At 39.3% G+C, this 20,817-nt stretch overlaps 11 non-coding genes across 11 annotated transcripts; all 11 read right to left on the reverse strand.

Annotated features, from left to right (window-relative positions):
• Nucleotides 1-1,430: 1,430 nt before the first annotated feature.
• Nucleotides 1,431-1,503, reverse strand: TRNAA-AGC (transfer RNA alanine (anticodon AGC)). The gene has a single exon. It is a non-coding gene; the product is annotated as a tRNA-Ala (tRNA).
• Nucleotides 1,504-1,845: 342 nt separating this feature from the next.
• Nucleotides 1,846-1,918, reverse strand: TRNAK-CUU (transfer RNA lysine (anticodon CUU)). The gene has a single exon. It is a non-coding gene; the product is annotated as a tRNA-Lys (tRNA).
• Nucleotides 1,919-4,592: 2,674 nt separating this feature from the next.
• On the reverse strand, nt 4,593-4,665 carry TRNAA-AGC (transfer RNA alanine (anticodon AGC)). Its single transcript has one exon. It is a non-coding gene; the product is annotated as a tRNA-Ala (tRNA).
• A 3,515-nt stretch (nt 4,666-8,180) lies between these two features.
• Nucleotides 8,181-8,253, reverse strand: TRNAK-CUU (transfer RNA lysine (anticodon CUU)). The gene has a single exon. It is a non-coding gene; the product is annotated as a tRNA-Lys (tRNA).
• Nucleotides 8,254-8,402: 149 nt separating this feature from the next.
• On the reverse strand, nt 8,403-8,475 carry TRNAK-CUU (transfer RNA lysine (anticodon CUU)). The gene has a single exon. It is a non-coding gene; the product is annotated as a tRNA-Lys (tRNA).
• A 353-nt stretch (nt 8,476-8,828) lies between these two features.
• Nucleotides 8,829-8,901, reverse strand: TRNAA-AGC (transfer RNA alanine (anticodon AGC)). The gene has a single exon. It is a non-coding gene; the product is annotated as a tRNA-Ala (tRNA).
• A 3,293-nt stretch (nt 8,902-12,194) lies between these two features.
• Nucleotides 12,195-12,267, reverse strand: TRNAK-CUU (transfer RNA lysine (anticodon CUU)). The gene has a single exon. It is a non-coding gene; the product is annotated as a tRNA-Lys (tRNA).
• Nucleotides 12,268-15,379: 3,112 nt separating this feature from the next.
• TRNAK-CUU (transfer RNA lysine (anticodon CUU)) lies at nt 15,380-15,452 on the reverse strand. Its single transcript has one exon. It is a non-coding gene; the product is annotated as a tRNA-Lys (tRNA).
• A 2,275-nt stretch (nt 15,453-17,727) lies between these two features.
• Nucleotides 17,728-17,800, reverse strand: TRNAK-CUU (transfer RNA lysine (anticodon CUU)). The gene has a single exon. It is a non-coding gene; the product is annotated as a tRNA-Lys (tRNA).
• A 352-nt stretch (nt 17,801-18,152) lies between these two features.
• TRNAA-AGC (transfer RNA alanine (anticodon AGC)) lies at nt 18,153-18,225 on the reverse strand. Its single transcript has one exon. It is a non-coding gene; the product is annotated as a tRNA-Ala (tRNA).
• A 342-nt stretch (nt 18,226-18,567) lies between these two features.
• Nucleotides 18,568-18,640, reverse strand: TRNAK-CUU (transfer RNA lysine (anticodon CUU)). Its single transcript has one exon. It is a non-coding gene; the product is annotated as a tRNA-Lys (tRNA).
• Between the last annotated feature and the right edge of the window lie 2,177 nt (nt 18,641-20,817).

The following is a 20,817-nucleotide window of genomic DNA, read 5'->3' on the forward strand; positions in this document are numbered from 1 at the left end:
TCATGCTCTACCGACTGAGCTAGCCGGGTTCCCTCCTTAAGACAGTATGCAGACCAATCCCTTTTTGTGAAGAAAATCAAATCCTGGATATTCCTCTACTCTTGATTTGCAAGGAAAGCCAGATTTATACATCCTTCAGAGGACAGAGTGTCAAAAAAAATAAGAGAAAATGAAAATGGAAGTTGTAAGAACTTCATTTTGAGATTGCATAAGAATTCAAATTTCTCTCACATGCTAAAGAATACCTGAACCCTTTTGATTAAACCACTTTAGTTGTTATAATGAGACCATATTTGAAAGCCATCTGTGATTTTTCTGTTCTTACTCTGCAATGACCTTTTCAATGACAAGTTAAAAATAAAATGTATGCAAATTTTATAATGGAGAATGCGGGCATCGATCCCGCTACCTCTCGCATGCTAAGCGAGCGCTATACCATTTGAGCTAATTCGCCTGTGTGTTTAATCTGCATAACATGAAAAAGTAACCTCACTGCCTTCCACACTTTATTTGAAGTCCAATTGCCCATAACAGTGTTCAGTTCACTCCTAACTTATGCCTTACCTCCACTTATGGGATGTTTTACAGTTCAGGTTGGCCTGTTTACTACTCGAATATGAGTGATATTGTGGTGTGTTCATCTAGACTCATACCCTACCTAATCTTGAAGTTAAATTTCCCACCAATGAGAAACCAAGGGAGATACCATTTTTGATAGTTATTGCATGTCTAATGCAAGAATAATCACCAGATTATGAGAGTCCATCAAAAATTACTCATTTTCGCCCAATGTGGGGCTCGAACCCACGACCCTGAGATTAAGAGTCTCATGCTCTACCGACTGAGCTAGCCGGGCTCCCAACTTCAAGATGGTATGCAGACTAATCATTTTTTATGAAGGAAATCCATTCCTGGACAATTTTTGGGAGTTATTGCATGTCTAATGCAAGATTAATCTCCATATTATGAGAGTCAATGCAATATTCAGGCAAAAATTACTCGTTTTCGCCCAACGTGGGGCTCGAACCCACGACCCTGAGATTAAGAGTCTCATGCTCTACCGACTGAGCTAGTCGGGTTCCCTCCTTAAGACAGGATGCAGACCAATCCCTTTTTGTGAAGAAGATCAAATCCTGGATATTCCTCTACTCTTGTTTTGCAAGGAAAGCCAGATTTATACATCCTTCAGAGGACAGAGTGTCAAAAAAATAAGAGAAAATGAAAATGGAAGTTGTGAGAACTTCATTTTGAGATTGCATAAGAATTCAAATTCCTCTCACATGCTAAAGAATACCTGAACCCGTTTGATTAAACCACTTTAGTTGTTATAATGAGACCATATTTGAAAGCCATCTGTGATTTTTCTGTTCTTACTCTGCAATGACCTTGGCAATGACAAGTTAAAAATAAAATGTATGCAAATTTTATAATGGAGAATGCGGGCATCGATCCCGCTACCTCTCGCATGCTAAGCGAGCGCTCTACCATTTGAGCTAATTCCCCTGTGTGTTTAATCTGCATAACATGAAAAAAGTAACCTTACTGCCTTCCACACTTTATTTGAAGTCCAATTGCCCATAACAGTGTTAAGTTCACTCCTAACTTATGCCTTACCTCCACTTATGGGATGTTTTACAGTTCAGGTTGGCCTGTTTACTACTCGAATATGAGTGATATTGCGGTGTGTTCATCTAGACTCATACCCTAGCTAATCTTGAAGTTAAATTTCCCACCAATGAGAAACCAAGGGAGATACCATTTTTGATAGTTATTGCATGTCTAATGCAAGAATAATCACAAGATTATGAGAGTCAATGCAATAATCCAGCAAAAATTACTCATTTTCGCCCAACGTGGGGCTCGAACCCACGACCCTGAGATTAAGAGTCTCATGCTCTACCGACTGAGCTAGCCGGGCTCCCACTTCAAGATAGTATGCAGACTAATCATTTTTTATGAAGGAAATCCATTCCTGGACAATTTTTGGGAGTTATTGCATGTCTAATGCAAGATTAATCTCCATATTATGAGAGTCAATGCAATATTCAGGCAAAAATTACTCGTTTTTGCCCAACGTGGGGCTCGAACCCACAACCCTGCGATTAAGAGTCTCATGCTCTACCGACTGAGCTAGCCGGGTTCCCTCCTTAAGACAGTATGCAGACCGATCCCTTTTTGTGAAGTAAAATCAAATCCTGGATATTCCTCTACTCTTGTTTTGCAAGGAAAGCCAGATTTATACATCCTTCAGAGGACAGAGTGTCAAAAAAAATAAGAGAAAATGAAAATGAAAGTTGTGAGAACTTCATTTTGAGATTGCATAAGAATTCAAATTCCTCTCACATGCTAAAGAATACCTGAACCCTTTTGATTAAACCACTTTAGTTGTGATAATGAGACCATATTTGAAAGCCATCTGTGATTTTTCTGTTCTTACTCTGCAATGACCTTGGCAATGACAAGTTAAAAATAAAATGTATGCAAATTTTATAATGGAGAATGCGGGCATCGATCCAGCTACCTCTCGCATGCTAAGCGAGCGCTCTACCATTTGAGCTAATTCCCCTGTGTGTTTAATCTGCATAACATGAAAAAAGTAACCTTACTGCCTTCCACACTTTATTTGAAGTCCAATTGCCCATAACAGTGTTCAGTTCACTCCTAACTTATGCCTTACCTCCACTTATGGGATGTTTTACAGTTCAGGTTGGCCTGTTTACTACTCGAATATGAGTGATATTGCGGTGTGTTCATCTAGACTCATACCCTAGCTAATCTTGAAGTTAAATTTCCCACCAATGAGAAACCAAGGGAGATACCATTTTTGATAGTTATTGCATGTCTAATGCAAGAATAATCACCAGATTATGAGAGTCCAGCAAAAATTACTCATTTTCACCCAACGTGGGGCTCGAACCCACGACCCTGAAATTAAGAGTCTCATGCTCTACTGACTGAGCTAGCCGGGCTCCCACTTCAAGATGGTATGCAGACTAATCATTTTTTATGAAGGAAATCCATTCCTGGACAATTTTTGGGAGTTATTGCATGTCTAATGCAAGATTAATCTCCATATTATGAGAGTCAATGCAATATTCAGGCAAAAATTACTAGTTTTCGCCCAACGTGGGGCTCGAACCCACAACCCTGAGATTAAGAGTCTCATGCTCTACCGACTGAGCTAGCCGGGTTCCCTCCTTAAGACAGTATGCAGACCAATCCCTTTTTGTGAAGAAAATCAAATCCTGGATATTCCTCTACTCTTGATTTGCAAGGAAAGCCAGATTTATACATCCTTCAGAGGACAGAGTGTCAAAAAAAATAAGAGAAAATGAAAATGGAAGTTGTAAGAACTTCATTTTGAGATTGCATAAGAATTCAAATTCCTCTCACATGCTAAAGAATACCTGAACCCTTTTGATTAAACCACTTTAGTTGTTATAATGAGACCATATTTGAAAGCCATCTGTGATTTTTCTGTTCTTACTCTGCAATGACCTTTTCAATGACAAGTTAAAAATAAAATGTATGCAAATTTTATAATAGAGAATGCGGGCATCGATCCCGCTACCTCTCGCATGCTAAGCGAGCGCTATACCATTTGAGCTAATTCGCCTGTGTGTTTAATCTGCATAACATGAAAAAGTAACCTCACTGCCTTCCACACTTTATTTGAAGTCCAATTGCCCATAACAGTGTTCAGTTCACTCCTAACTTATGCCTTACCTCCACTTATGGGATGTTTTACAGTTCAGGTTGGCCTGTTTACTACTCGAATATGAGTGATATTGTGGTGTGTTCATCTAGACTCATACCCTACCTAATCTTGAAGTTAAATTTCCCACCAATGAGAAACCAAGGGAGATACCATTTTTGATAGTTATTGCATGTCTAATGCAAGAATAATCACCAGATTATGAGAGTCCATCAAAAATTACTCATTTTCGCCCAATGTGGGGCTCGAACCCACGACCCTGAGATTAAGAGTCTCATGCTCTACCGACTGAGCTAGCCGGGCTCCCAACTTCAAGATGGTATGCAGACTAATCATTTTTTATGAAGGAAATCCATTCCTGGACAATTTTTGGGAGTTATTGCATGTCTAATGCAAGATTAATCTCCATATTATGAGAGTCAATGCAATATTCAGGCAAAAATTACTCGTTTTCGCCCAACGTGGGGCTCGAACCCACGACCCTGAGATTAAGAGTCTCATGCTCTACCGACTGAGCTAGCCGGGTTCCCTCCTTAAGACAGGATGCAGACCAATCCCTTTTTGTGAAGAAAATCAAATCCTGGATATTCCTCTACTCTTGTTTTGCAAGGAAAGCCAGATTTATACATCCTTCAGAGGACAGAGTGTCAAAAAAATAAGAGAAAATGAAAATGGAAGTTGTGAGAACTTCATTTTGAGATTGCATAAGAATTCAAATTCCTCTCACATGCTAAAGAATACCTGAACCCGTTTGATTAAACCACTTTAGTTGTTATAATGAGACCATATTTGAAAGCCATCTGTGATTTTTCTGTTCTTACTCTGCAATGACCTTGGCAATGACAAGTTAAAAATAAAATGTATGCAAATTTTATAATGGAGAATGCGGGCATCGATCCCGCTACCTCTCGCATGCTAAGCGAGCGCTCTACCATTTGAGCTAATTCCCCTGTGTGTTTAATCTGCATAACATGAAAAAAGTAACCTTACTGCCTTCCACACTTTATTTGAAGTCCAATTGCCCATAACAGTGTTAAGTTCACTCCTAACTTATGCCTTACCTCCACTTATGGGATGTTTTACAGTTCAGGTTGGCCTGTTTACTACTCGAATATGAGTGATATTGCGGTGTGTTCATCTAGACTCATACCCTAGCTAATCTTGAAGTTAAATTTCCCACCAATGAGAAACCAAGGGAGATACCATTTTTGATAGTTATTGCATGTCTAATGCAAGAATAATCACAAGATTATGAGAGTCAATGCAATAATCCAGCAAAAATTACTCATTTTCGCCCAATGTGGGGCTCGAACCCACGACCCTGAGATTAAGAGTCTCATGCTCTACCGACTGAGCTAGCCGGGCTCCCACTTCAAGATAGTATGCAGACTAATCATTTTTTATGAAGGAAATCCATTCCTGGACAATTTTTGGGAGTTATTGCATGTCTAATGCAAGATTAATCTCCATATTATGAGAGTCAATGCAATATTCAGGCAAAAAATACTCGTTTTCGCCCAACGTGGGGCTCGAACCCACAACCCTGAGATTAAGAGTCTCATGCTCTACCGACTGAGCTAGCCGGGTTCCCTCCTTAAGACAGTATGCAGACCAATCCCTTTTTGTGAAGAAAATCAAATCCTGGATATTCCTCTACTCTTGTTTTGCAAGGAAAGCCAGATTTATACATCCTTCAGAGGACAGAGTGTCAAAAAAAATAAGAGAAAATGAAAACGGAAGTTGTGAGAACTTCATTTTGAGATTGCATAAGAATTCAAATTCCTCTCACATGCTAAAGAATACCTGAACCCTTTTGATTAAACCACTTTAGTTGTTATAATGAGACCATATTTGAAAGCCATCTGTGATTTTTCTGTTCTTACTCTGCAATGACCTTGGCAATGACAAGTTAAAAATAAAATGTATGCAAATTTTATAATGGAGAATGCGGGCATCGATCCCACTACCTCTCGCATGCTAAGCCAGCGCTCTACCATTTGAGCTAATTCCCCTGTGTGTTTAATCTGCATAACATGAAAAAAGTAACCTCACTGCCTTCCACACTTTATTTGAAGTCCAATTGCCCATAACAGTGTTCAGTTCACTCCTAACTTATGCCTTACCTCCACTTATGGGATGTTTTACAGTTCAGGTTGGCCTGTTTACTACTCGAATATGAGTGATATTGTGGTGTGTTCATCTAGACTCATACCCTACCTAATCTTGAAGTTAAATTTCCCACCAATGAGAAACCAAGGGAGATACCATTTTTGATAGTTATTGCATGTCTAATGCAAGAATAATCATGAGATTATGAGAGTCCAGCAAAAATTACTAATTTTCGCCCAATGTGGGGCTCGAACCCACGACCCTGAGATTAAGAGTCTCATGCTCTACCGACTGAGCTAGCCGGGCTCCCAACTTCAAGATGGTATGCAGACTAATCATTTTTTATGAAGGAAATCCATTCCTGGACAATTTTTGGGAGTTATTGCAGGTCTAATGCAAGATTAATCTCCATATTATGAGAGTCAATGCAATATTCAGGCAAAAATTACTCATTTTCGCCCAACGTGGGGCTCGAACCACGACCCTGAGATTAAGAGTCTCATGCTCTACCGACTGAGCTAGCCGGGCTCCCTCCTTAAGACAGTATGCAGACCAATCCCTTTTTGTGAAGAAAATCAAATCCTGGATATTCCTCTACTCTTGTTTTGCAAGGAAAGCCAGATTTATACATCCTTCAGAGGACAGAGTGTCAAAAAAAATAGGAGAAAATGAAAACGGAAGTTGTGAGAACTTCATTTTGAGATTGCATGAGAATTCAAATTCCTCTCACATGCTAAAGAATACCTGAACCCTTTTGATTAAACCACTTTAGTTGTTATAATGAGACCATATTTGAAAGCCATCTGTGATTTTTCTGTTCTTACTCTGCAATGACCTTGGCAATGACAAGTTAAAAATAAAATGTATGCAAATTTTATAATGGAGAATGCGGGCATTGATCCCGCTAACTCTCGCATGCTAAGCGAGCGCTCTACCATTTGAGCTAATTCCCCTGTGTGTTTAATTTGCATAACATGAAAAAAGTAACCTCACTGCCTTCCACACTTTATTTGAAGTCCAATTGCCCATAACAGTGTTCAGTTCACTCCTAACTTATGCCTTACCTTCACTTATGGGATGTTTTACAGTTCAGGTTGGCCTGTTTACTACTCGAATATGAGTGATATTGTGGTGTGTTCATCTAGACTCATACCCTACCTAATCTTGAAGTTAAATTTCCCACCAATGAGAAACCAAGAGAGATACCATTTTTGATAGTTATTGCATGTCTAATGCAAGAATATTCACCAGATTATGAGAGTCAATGCAATAATCCAGCAAAAATTACTCATTTTCGCCCAACGTTGGGCTCGAACCCACGACCCTGAGATTAAGAGTCTCATACTCTACCGACTGAGCTAGCCGGGCTCCCACTACAAGATAGTATGCAGACTAATCATTTTTTATGAAGGAAATCCATTCCTGGACAATTGTTGGGAGTTATTGCATGTCTAATGCAAGATTAATCTCCATATTATGAGAGTCAATGCAATATTCAGGCAAAATTACTCGTTTTTGCCCAACGTGGTGCTCGAACCCACGACCCTGAGATTAAGAGTCTCATGCTCTACCGACTGAGCTAGCCGGGTTCCCTCCTTAAGACAGTAATCAGACCAATCCCTTTTTGTGAAGTAAAATCAAATCCTGGATATTCCTCTACTCTTGTTTTGCAAGGAAAGCCAGATTTATACATCCTTCAGAGGACAGAGTGTCAAAAACAATAAGAGAAAATGAAAATGGAAGTTGTGAGAACTTCATTTTGAGATTGCATAAGAATTCAAATTCCTCTCACATGCTAAAGAATACCTGAACCCTTTTGATTAAACCACTTTAGTTGTTATAATGAGACCATATTTGAAAGCCATCTGTGATTTTTCTGTTCTTACTCTGCAATGACCTTGGCAATGACAAGTTAAAAATAAAATGTATGCAAATTTTACAATGGAGAATGCGGGCATCGATCCCGCTACCTCTCGCATGCTAAGCGAGCGCTATACCATTTGAGCTAATTCGCCTGTGTGTTTAATCTGCATAACATGAAAAAGTAACCTCACTGCCTTCCACACTTTATTTGAAGTCCAATTGCCCATAACAGTGTTCAGTTCACTCCTAACTTATGCCTTACCTCCACTTATGGGATGTTTTACAGTTCAGGTTGGCCTGTTTACTACTCGAATATGAGTGATATTGTGGTGTGTTCATCTAGACTCATACCCTACCTAATCTTGAAGTTAAATTTCCCACCAATGAGAAACCAAGAGAGATACCATTTTTGATAGTTATTGCATGTCTAATGCAAGAATATTCACCAGATTATGAGAGTCAATGCAATAATCCAGCAAAAATTACTCATTTTCGCCCAACGTGGGGCTCGAACCCACGACCCTGAGATTAAGAGTCTCATGCTCTACCGACTGAGCTAGCCGGGCTCCCACTTCAAGATGGTATGCAGACTAATCATTTTTTATGAAGGAAATCCATTCCTGGACAATTTTTGGGAGTTATTGCAGGTCTAATGCAAGATTAATCTCCATATTATGAGAGTCAATGCAATATTCAGGCAAAAATTACTCGTTTTCGCCCAACGTGGGGCTCGAACCCACGACCCTGAGATTAAGAGTCTCATGCTCTACCGACTGAGCTAGCCGGGCTCCCTCCTTAAGACAGTATGCAGACCAATCCCTTTTTGTGAAGAAAATCAAATCCTGGATATTCCTCTACTCTTGTTTTGCAAGGAAAGCCAGATTTATACATCCTTCAGAGGACAGAGTGTCAAAAAAAAATAAGAGAAAATGAAAACGGAAGTTGTGAGAACTTCATTTTGAGATTGCATAAGAATTCAAATTCCTCTCACATGCTAAAGAATACCTGAACCCGTTTGATTAAACCACTTTAGTTGTTATAATGAGACCATATTTGAAAGCCATCTGTGATTTTTCTGTTCTTACTCTGCAATGACCTTGGCAATGACAAGTTAAAAATAAAATGTATGCAAATTTTATAATGGAGAATGCGGGCATCGATCCCGCTACCTCTCGCATGCTAAGCGAGCGCTCTACCATTTGAGCTAATTCCCCTGTGTGTTTAATCTGCATAACATGAAAAAAGTAACCTTACTGCCTTCCACACTTTATTTGAAGTCCAATTGCCCATAACAGTGTTAAGTTCACTCCTAACTTATGCCTTACCTCCACTTATGGGATGTTTTACAGTTCAGGTTGGCCTGTTTACTACTCGAATATGAGTGATATTGCGGTGTGTTCATCTAGACTCATACCCTAGCTAATCTTGAAGTTAAATTTCCCACCAATGAGAAACCAAGGGAGATACCATTTTTGATAGTTATTGCATGTCTAATGCAAGAATAATCACAAGATTATGAGAGTCAATGCAATAATCCAGCAAAAATTACTCATTTTCGCCCAACGTGGGGCTCGAACCCACGACCCTGAGATTAAGAGTCTCATGCTCTACCGACTGAGCTAGCCGGGTTCCCTCCTTAAGACAGTATGCAGACCAATCCCTTTTTGTGAAGAAAATCAAATCCTGGATATTCCTCTACTCTTGTTTTGCAAGGAAAGCCAGATTTATACATCCTTCAGAGGACAGAGTGTCAAAAAAAATAAGAGAAAATGAAAACGGAAGTTGTGAGAACTTCATTTTGAGATTGCATAAGAATTCAAATTCCTCTCACATGCTAAAGAATACCTGAACCCTTTTGATTAAACCACTTTAGTTGTTATAATGAGACCATATTTGAAAGCCATCTGTGATTTTTCTGTTCTTACTCTGCAATGACCTTGGCAATGACAAGTTAAAAATAAAATGTATGCAAATTTTATAATGGAGAATGCGGGCATCGATCCCACTACCTCTCGCATGCTAAGCCAGCGCTCTACCATTTGAGCTAATTCCCCTGTGTGTTTAATCTGCATAACATGAAAAAAGTAACCTCACTGCCTTCCACACTTTATTTGAAGTCCAATTGCCCATAACAGTGTTCAGTTCACTCCTAACTTATGCCTTACCTCCACTTATGGGATGTTTTACAGTTCAGGTTGGCCTGTTTACTACTCGAATATGAGTGATATTGTGGTGTGTTCATCTAGACTCATACCCTACCTAATCTTGAAGTTAAATTTCCCACCAATGAGAAACCAAGGGAGATACCATTTTTGATAGTTATTGCATGTCTAATGCAAGAATAATCATGAGATTATGAGAGTCCAGCAAAAATTACTAATTTTCGCCCAATGTGGGGCTCGAACCCACGACCCTGAGATTAAGAGTCTCATGCTCTACCGACTGAGCTAGCCGGGCTCCCAACTTCAAGATGGTATGCAGACTAATCATTTTTTATGAAGGAAATCCATTCCTGGACAATTTTTGGGAGTTATTGCAGGTCTAATGCAAGATTAATCTCCATATTATGAGAGTCAATGCAATATTCAGGCAAAAATTACTCATTTTCGCCCAACATGGGGCTCGAACCACGACCCTGAGATTAAGAGTCTCATGCTCTACCGACTGAGCTAGCCGGGCTCCCTCCTTAAGACAGTATGCAGACCAATCCCTTTTTGTGAAGAAAATCAAATCCTGGATATTCCTCTACTCTTGTTTTGCAAGGAAAGCCAGATTTATACATCCTTCAGAGGACAGAGTGTCAAAAAAAATAGGAGAAAATGAAAACGGAAGTTGTGAGAACTTCATTTTGAGATTGCATGAGAATTCAAATTCCTCTCACATGCTAAAGAATACCTGAACCCTTTTGATTAAACCACTTTAGTTGTTATAATGAGACCATATTTGAAAGCCATCTGTGATTTTTCTGTTCTTACTCTGCAATGACCTTGGCAATGACAAGTTAAAAATAAAATGTATGCAAATTTTATAATGGAGAATGCGGGCATTGATCCCGCTAACTCTCGCATGCTAAGCGAGCGCTCTACCATTTGAGCTAATTCCCCTGTGTGTTTAATTTGCATAACATGAAAAAAGTAACCTCACTGCCTTCCACACTTTATTTGAAGTCCAATTGCCCATAACAGTGTTCAGTTCACTCCTAACTTATGCCTTACCTTCACTTATGGGATGTTTTACAGTTCAGGTTGGCCTGTTTACCACTCGAATATGAGTGATATTGTGGTGTGTTCATCTAGACTCATACCCTACCTAATCTTGAAGTTAAATTTCCCACCAATGAGAAACCAAGAGAGATACCATTTTTGATAGTTATTGCATGTCTAATGCAAGAATATTCACCAGATTATGAGAGTCAATGCAATAATCCAGCAAAAATTACTCATTTTCGCCCAACGTTGGGCTCGAACCCACGACCCTGAGATTAAGAGTCTCATACTCTACCGACTGAGCTAGCCGGGCTCCCACTACAAGATAGTATGCAGACTAATCATTTTTTATGAAGGAAATCCATTCCTGGACAATTGTTGGGAGTTATTGCATGTCTAATGCAAGATTAATCTCCATATTATAAAAGTCAATGCAATATTCAGGCAAAATTACTCGTTTTTGCCCAACGTGGTGCTCGAACCCACGACCCTGAGATTAAGAGTCTCATGCTCTACCGACTGAGCTAGCCGGGTTCCCTCCTTAAGACAGTATGCAGACCAATCCCTTTTTGTGAAGTAAAATCAAATCCTGGATATTCCTCTACTCTTGTTTTGTAAGGAAAGCCAGATTTATACATCCTTCAGAGGACAGAGTGTCAAAAACAATAAGAGAAAATGAAAATGGAAGTTGTGAGAACTTCATTTTGAGATTGCATAAGAATTCAAATTCCTCTCACATGCTAAAGAATACCTGAACCCTTTTGATTAAACCACTTTAGTTGTTATAATGAGACCATATTTGAAAGCCATCTGTGATTTTTCTGTTCTTACTCTGCAATGACCTTGGCAATGACAAGTTAAAAATAAAATGTATGTAAATTTTATAATGGAGAATGCGGGCATCGATCCCGCTACCTCTCGCATGCTAAGCGAGCGCTATACCATTTGAGCTAATTCGCCTGTGTGTTTAATCTGCATAACATGAAAAAGTAACCTCACTGCCTTCCACACTTTATTTGAAGTCCAATTGCCCATAACAGTGTTCAGTTCACTCCTAACTTATGCCTTACCTCCACTTATGGGATGTTTTACAGTTCAGGTTGGCCTGTTTACTACTCGAATATGAGTGATATTGTGGTGTGTTCATCTAGACTCATACCCTACCTAATCTTGAAGTTAAATTTCCCACCAATGAGAAACCAAGGGAGATACCATTTTTGATAGTCATTGCATGTCTAATGCAAAAATATTCACCAGATTATGAGAGTCAATGCAATAATCCAGCAAAAATTACTCATTTTCGCCCAACGTGGGGCTCGAACCCACGACCCTGAGATTAAGAGTCTCATGCTCTACCGACTGAGCTAGCCGGGCTCCCACTTCAAGATAGTATGCAGACTAATCATTTTTTATGAAGGAAATCCATTCCTGGACAATTTTTGGGAGTTATTGCATGTCTAATGCAAGATTAATCTCCATATTATGAGAGTCAATGCAATATTCAGGCAAAAATTACTCGTTTTTGCCCAACGTGGGGCTCGAACCCACGACCCTGAGATTAAGAGTCTCATGCTCTACCGACTGAGCTAGCCGGGTTCCCTCCTTAAGACAGTATGCAGACCGATCCCTTTTTGTGAAGTAAAATCAAATCCTGGATATTCCTCTACTCTTGTTTTGCAAGGAAAGCCAGATTTATACATCCTTCAGAGGACAGAGTGTCAAAAAAAATAAGAGAAAATGAAAATGAAAGTTGTGAGAACTTCATTTTGAGATTGCATAAGAATTCAAATTCCTCTCACATGCTAAAGAATACCTGAACCCTTTTGATTAAACCACTTTAGTTGTGATAATGAGACCATATTTGAAAGCCATCTGTGATTTTTCTGTTCTTACTCTGCAATGACCTTGGCAATGACAAGTTAAAAATAAAATGTATGCAAATTTTATAATGGAGAATACGGGCATCGATCCCGCTACCTCTCGCATGCTAAGCGAGCGCTCTACCATTTGAGCTAATTCCCCTGTGTGTTTAATCTGCATAACATGAAAAAAGTAACCTTACTGCCTTCCACACTTTATTTGAAGTCCAATTGCCCATAACAGTGTTAAGTTCACTCCTAACTTATGCCTTACCTCCACTTATGGGATGTTTTTCAGTTCAGGTTGGCCTGTTTACTACTCGAATATGAGTGATATTGCGGTGTGTTCATCTAAACTCATACCCTAGCTAATCTTGAAGTTAAATTTCCCACCAATGAGAAACCAAGGGAGATACCGTTTTTGATAGTTATTGCATGTCTAATGCAAGAATATTCACCAGATTATGAGAGTCAATGCAATAATCCAGCAAAAATTACTCATTTTCGCCCAACATGGGGCTCGAACCCACGACCCTGAGATTAAGAGTCTCATGCTCTACCGACTGAGCTAGCCGGGCTCCCACTTCAAGATGGTATGCAGACTAATCATTTTTTATGAAGGAAATCCATTCCTGGACAATTTTTGGGAGTTATTGCAGGTCTAATGCAAGATTAATCTCCATATTATGAGAGTCAATGCAATATTCAGGCAAAAATTACTCATTTTCGCCCAACGTGGGGCTCGAACCCACAACCCTGAGATTAAGAGTCTCATGCTCTACCAACTAAGCTAGCCGGGCTCCCTCCTTAAGACAGGATGCAGACCAATCCCTTTTTGTGAAGAAAATCAAATCCTGGATATTCCTCTACTCTTGTTTTGCAAGGAAAGCCAGATTTATACATCCTTCAGAGGACAGAGTGTCAAAAAAATAAGAGAAAATGAAAATGGAAGTTGTGAGAACTTCATTTTGAGATTGCATAAGAATTCAAATTCCTCTCACATGCTAAAGAATACCTGAACCCTTTTGATTAAACCACTTTAGTTGTTATAATGAGACCATATTTGAAAGCCATCTGTGATTTTTCTGTTCTTACTCTGCAATGACCTTGGCAATGACAAGTTAAAAATAAAATGTATGCAAATTTTATAATGGAGAATGCGGGCATCGATCCCGCTACCTCTCGCATGCTAAGCGAGCGCTCTACCATTTGAGCTAATTCACCTGTGTGTTTAATCTGCATAACATGAAAAAGTAACCTCACTGCCTTCCACACTTTATTTGAAGTCCAATTGCCCATAACAGTGTTCAGTTCACTCCTAACTTATGCCTTACCTCCACTTATGGGATGTTTTACAGTTCAGGTTGGCCTGTTTACTACTCGAATATGAGTGATATTGTGGTGTGTTCATCTAGACTCATACCCTACCTAATCTTGAAGTTAAATTTCCCACCAATGAGAAACCAAGGGAGATACCATTTTTGATAGTTATTGCATGTCTAATGCAAGAATATTCACCAGATTATGAGAGTCAATGCAATAATCCAGCAAAAATTACTAATTTTCGCCCAACGTGGGGCTCGAACCCCCGACCTTGAGATTAAGAGTCTCATGCTCTACCGACTGAGCTAGCCGGGCTCCCACTTCAAGATAGTATGCAGACTAATCATTTTTTATGAAGGAAATCCATTCCTGGACAATTTTTGGGAGTTATTGCATGTCTAATGCAAGATTAATCTCCATATTATGAGAGTCAATGCAATATTCAGGCAAAAATTACTCGTTTTCGCCCAACGCGGGGCTCGAACCCACGACCCTGAGATTAAGAGTCTCATGCTCTACCGACTGAGCTAGCCAGGCTCCCTCCTTAAGACAGTATGCAGACCAATCCCTTTTTGTGAAGAAAATCAAATCCTGGATAATCCTCTACTCTTGTTTTGCAAGGAAAGCCAGATTTATACATCCTTCAGAGGACAGAGTGTCAAAAAAAATAAGAGAAAATGAAAACGGAAGTTGTGAGAACTTCATTTTGAGATTGCATAAGAATTCAAATTCCTCTCACATGCTATAGAATACCTGAACCCTTTTGATTAAACCACTTTAGTTGTTATAATGAGACCATATTTGAAAGCCATCTGTGATTTTTCTGTTCTTACTCTGCAATGACCTTGGCAATGACAAGTTAAAAATAAAATGTATGCAAATTTTATAATGGAGAATGCGGGCATTGATCCCGCTACCTCTCACATGCTAAGCGAGCGCTCTACCATTTGAGCTAATTCCCCTGTGTGTTTAATCTGCATAACATGAAAAAAGTAACCTCACTGCCTTCCACACTTTATTTGAAGTCCAATTGCCCATAACAGTGTTCAGTTCACTCCTAACTTATGCCTTACCTTCACTTATGGGATGTTTTACAGTTCAGGTTGGCCTGTTTACTTCTCGAATATGAGTGATATTGTGGTGTGTTCATCTAGACTCATACCCTACCTAATCTTGAAGTTAAATTTCCCACCAATGAGAAACCAAGAGAGATACCATTTTTGATAGTTATTGCATGTCTAATGCAAGAATATTCACCAGATTATGAGAGTCAATGCAATAATCCAGCAAAAATTACTCATTTTCGCCCAACGTGGGGCTCGAACCCACGACCCTGAGATTAAGAGTCTCATGCTCTACCGACTGAGCTAGCCGGGCTCCCACTTCAAGATAGTATGCAGACTAATCATTTTTTATGAAGGAAATCAATTCCTGGACAATTTTTGGGAGTTATTGCATGTCTAATGCAAGATTAATCTCCATATTATGAGAGTCAATGCAATATTCAGGCAAAAATTACTCGTTTTTGCCCAACGTGGGGCTTGAACCCACGACCCTGAGATTAAGAGTCTCATGCTCTACCGATTGAGCTAGCCGGGTTCCCTCCTTAAGACAGTATGCAGACCAATCCCTTTTTGTGAAGTAAAATCAAATCCTGGATATTCCTCTACTCTTGTTTTGCAAGGAAAGCCAGATTTATACATCCTTCAGAGGAAAGAGTGTCAAAAAAAATAAGAGAAAATGAAAATGGAAGTTGTGAGAACTTCATTTTGAGATTGCATAAGAATTCAAATTCCTCTCACATGCTAAAGAATACCTGAACCCTTTTGATTAAACCACTTTAGTTGTTATAATGAAACCATATTTGAAAGCCATCTGTGATTTTTCTGTTCTTACTCTGCAATGACCTTGGCATTGACAAGTTAAACATAAAATGTATGCAAATTTTATAATGGAGAATGCGGGCATCGATCCCGCTACTTCTCGCATGCTAAGCAAGCGCTCTACCATTTGAGCTAATTCCCCTGTGTGTTTAATCTGCATAACATGAAAAAAGTAACCTCACTGCCTTCCACACTTTATTTGAAGTCCAATTGCCCATAACAGTGTTCAGTTCACTCCTAACTTATGCCTTACCTTCACTTATGGGATGTTTTACAGTTCAGGTTGGCCTGTTTACTACTCGAATATGAGTGATATTGTGGTGTGTTCATCTAGACTCATACCCTAGCTAATCTTGAAGTTAAATTTCCCACCAATGAGAAACTAAGGGAGATATTATTTTTGATAGTTATTGCATGTCTAATGCAAGAATATTCACGAGATTATGAGAGTCAATGCAATAATCCAGCAAAAATTTCTCATTTTCGCCTAACGTGGGGCTCAAACCCACAACCCTGAGATTAAGAGTCTCATGCTCTACCGACTGAGCTAGCCGGGCTCCCACTTCAAGATGGTATGCAGACTAATCATTTTTTATGAAGGAAATCCATTCCTGGACAATTTTTGGGAGTTATTGCAGGTCTAATGCAAGATTAATCTCCATATTATGAGAGTCAATGCAATATTCAGGCAAAAATTACTCGTTTTCTCCCAACGTGGGGCTCGAACCCACGACCTGGAGATTAAGAGTCTCATGCTCTACCGACTGAGCTAGCCAGGCTCCCTCCTTAAGACAGTATGCAGACCAATCCCTTTTTGTGAAGAAAATCAAATCCTGGATATTCCTCTACTCTTGTTTTGCAAGGAAAGCCAGATTTATACATCCTTCAGAGAACAGAGTGTCAAAAAAAAATAAGAGAAAATGAAAACAGAAGTTGTGAGAACTTCATTTTGAGATTGCATAAGAATTCAAATTCCTCTCACATGCTAAAGAATACCTGAACCCTTTTGATTAAACCACTTTAGTTGTTATAATGAGACCATATTTGAAAGCCATCTGTGATTTTTCTGTTCTTACTCTGCAATGACCTTGGCAATGACAAGTTAAAAATAAAATGTATGCAAATTTTATAATGGAGAATGCGGGCATCGATCCCGCTACCTCTCGCATGCTAAGCAAGCGCTCTACCATTTGAGCTAATTCCCCTGTGTGTTTAATCTGCATAACATGAAAAAAGTAACCTCACTGCCTTCCACACTTTATTTGAAGTCCAATTGCCCATAACAGTGTTCAGTTCACTCCTAATTTATGCCTTACCTTCACTTATGGGATGTTTTACAGTTCAGGTTGGCCTGTTTACTACTCGAATATGAGTGATATTGTGGTGTGTTCATCTAGACTCATACCCTAGCTAATCTTGAAGTTAAATTTCCCACCAATGAGAAACCAAGGGAGATACCATTTTTGATAGTTATTGCATGTCTAATGCAAGAATATTCACCAGATTATGAGAGTCAATGCAATAATCCAGCAAAAATTACTCATTTTCGCCCAACGTGGGACTCAAACCCACGACCCTGAGATTAAGAGTCTCATGCTCTACCGACTGATTTAGCCGGGCTCCCACTTCAAGATGGTATGCAGACTAATCATTTTTTATGAAGGAAATCAATTCCTGGACAATTTTTGGGAGTTATTGCAGGTCTAATGCAAGATTAATCTCCATATTATGAGAGTCAATGCAATATTCAGGCAAAAATTACTCATTTTCGCCCAACGTGGGGCTCGAACCCACGACCCTGAGATTAAGAGTCTCATGCTCTACCGACTGAGCTAGCCGGGCTCCCTCCTTAAGACAGTATGCAGCCCAATCCCTTTTTGTGAAGAAAATCAAATCCTGGATATTCCTCTACTCTTGTTTTGCAAGGAAAGCCAGATTTATACATCCTTCAGAGGACAGAGTGTCAAAAAAAGTAAGAGAAAATGAAAATGGAAGTTGTGAGAACTTCATTTTGAGATTGCATAAGAATTCAAATTCCTCTCACATGCTAAAGAATACCTGAACCCTTTTGATTAAACCACTTTAGTTGTTATAATGAGACCATATTTGAAAGCCATCTGTGATTTTTCTGTTCTTACTCTGCAATGACCTTGGCAATGACAAGTTAAAAATAAAATGTATGCAAATTTTATAATGGAGAATGCGGGCATCGATCCCGCTACCTCTCGCATGCTAAGCGAGCGCTCTACCATTTGAGCTAATTCCCCTGTGTGTTTAATCTGCATAACATGAAAAAAGTAACCTTACTGCCTTCCACACTTTATTTGAAGTCCAATTGCCCATAACAGTGTTAAGTTCACTCCTAACTTATGCCTTACCTCCACTTGTGGGATGTTTTACAGTTCAGGTTGGCCTGTTTACTACTCGAATATGAGTGATATTGCGGTGTGTTCATCTAGACTCATACCCTAGCTAATCTTGAAGTTAAATTTCCCACCAATGAGAAACCAAGGGAGATACCATTTTTGATAGTTATTGCATGTCTAATGCAAGAATATTCACCAGATTATGAGAGTCAATGCAATAATCCAGCAAAAATTACTCATTTTCGCCCAACGTGGGGCTCGAACCCACGACCCTGAGATTAAGAGTCTCATGCTCTACCGACTGAGCTAGCCGGGCTCCCACTTCAAGATGGTATGCAGACTAATTATTTTTTATGAAGGAAATCCATTCCTGGACAATTTTTGGGAGTTATTGCAGGTCTAATGCAAGATTAATCTCCATATTATGAGAGTCAATGCAATATTCAGGCAAAAATTACTTGTTTTCGCCCAACGTGGGGCTCGAACCCACGACCTGGAGATTAAGAGTCTCATGTTCTACCGACTGAGCTAGCCGGGCTCCCTCCTTAAGACAGTATGCAGACCAATCCCTTTTTGTGAAGAAAATCAAATCCTGGATATTCCTCTACTCTTGTTTTGCAAGGAAAGCCAGATTTATACATCCTTCAGAGAACAGAGTGTCAAAAAAAAATAAGAGAAAATGAAAACGGAAGTTGTGAGAACTTCATTTTGAGATTGCATAAGAATTCAAATTCCTCTCACATGCTAAAGAATACCTGAACCCTTTTGATTAAACCACTTTAGTTGTTATAATGAGACCATATTTGAAAGCCATCTGTGATTTTTCTGTTCTTACTCTGCAATGACCTTGGCAATGACAAGTTAAAAATAAAATGTATGCAAATTTTATAATGGAGAATGCGGGCATCGATCCCGCTACCTCTCGCATGCTAAGCAAGCGCTCTACCATTTGAGCTAATTCCCCTGTGTGTTTAATCTGCATAACATGAAAAAAGTAACCTCACTGCCTTCCACACTTTATTTGAAGTCCAATTGCCCATAACAGTGTTCAGTTCACTCCTAATTTATGCCTTACCTTCACTTATGGGATGTTTTACAGTTCAGGTTGGCCTGTTTACTACTCGAATATGAGTGATATTGTGGTGTGTTCATCTAGACTCATACCCTAGCTAATCTTGAAGTTAAATTTCCCACCAATGAGAAACCAAGGGAGATACCATTTTTGATAGTTATTGCATGTCTAATGCAAGAATATTCACCAGATTATGAGAGTCAATGCAATAATCCAGCAAAAATTACTCATTTTCGCCCAACGTGGGACTCAAACCCACGACCCTGAGATTAAGAGTCTCATGCTCTACCGACTGAGCTAGCCGGGCTCCCACTTCAAGATGGTATGCAGACTAATCATTTTTTATGAAGGAAATCAATTCCTGGACAATTTTTGGGAGTTATTGCAGGTCTAATGCAAGATTAATCTCCATATTATGAGAGTCAATGCAATATTCAGGCAAAAATTACTCATTTTCGCCCAACGTGGGGCTCGAACCCACAACCCTGAGATTAAGAGTCTCATGCTCTACCGACTGAGCTAGCCGGGCTCCCTCCTTAAGACAGGATGCAGACCAATCCCTTTTTGTGAAGTAAAATCAAATCCTGGATATTCCTCTACTCTTGTTTTGCAAGGAAAGCCAGATTTATACATCCTTCAGAGGAAAGAGTGTCAAAAAAAATAAGAGAAAATGAAAATGGAAGTTGTGAGAACTTCATTTTGAGATTGCATAAGAATTCAAATTCCTCTCACATGCTAAAGAATACCTGAACCCTTTTGATTAAACCACTTTAGTTGTTATGATGAGACCATATTTGAAAGCCATCTGTGATTTTTCTGTTCTTACTCTGCAATGACCTTGGCAATGACAAGTTAAAAATAAAATGTATGCAAATTTTATAATGGAGAATGCGGGCATGGATCCCGCTACTTCTCGCATGCTAAGCAAGCGCTCTACCATTTGAGCTAATTCCCCTGTGTGTTTAATCTGCATAACATGAAAAAAGTAACCTCACTGCCTTCCACACTTTATTTGAAGTCCAATTGCCCATAACAGTGTTCAGTTCACTCCTAACTTATGCCTTACCTTCACTTATGGGATGTTTTACAGTTCAGGTTGGCCTGTTTACTACTCGAATATGAGTGATATTGTGGTGTGTTCATCTAGACTCATACCCTAGCTAATCTTGAAGTTAAATTTCCCACCAATGAGAAACCAAGGGAGATACCATTTTTGATAGTTATTGCATGTCTAATGCAAGAATATTCACGAGATTATGAGAGTCAATGCAATAATCCAGCAAAAATTACTCATTTTCGCCTAACGTGGGGCTCAAACCCACAACCCTGAGATTAAGAGTCTCATGCTCTACCGACTGAGCTAGCCGGGCTCCCACTTCAAGATGGTATGCAGACTAATCATTTTTTATGAAGGAAATCCA

The sequence above is a fragment of the Lissotriton vulgaris genome, chromosome 1_1, assembly GCF_964263255.1.
Source record: "Lissotriton vulgaris chromosome 1_1, aLisVul1.2, whole genome shotgun sequence".
In the NCBI taxonomy this organism is placed as follows: Eukaryota; Metazoa; Chordata; class Amphibia; order Caudata; family Salamandridae; genus Lissotriton; species Lissotriton vulgaris.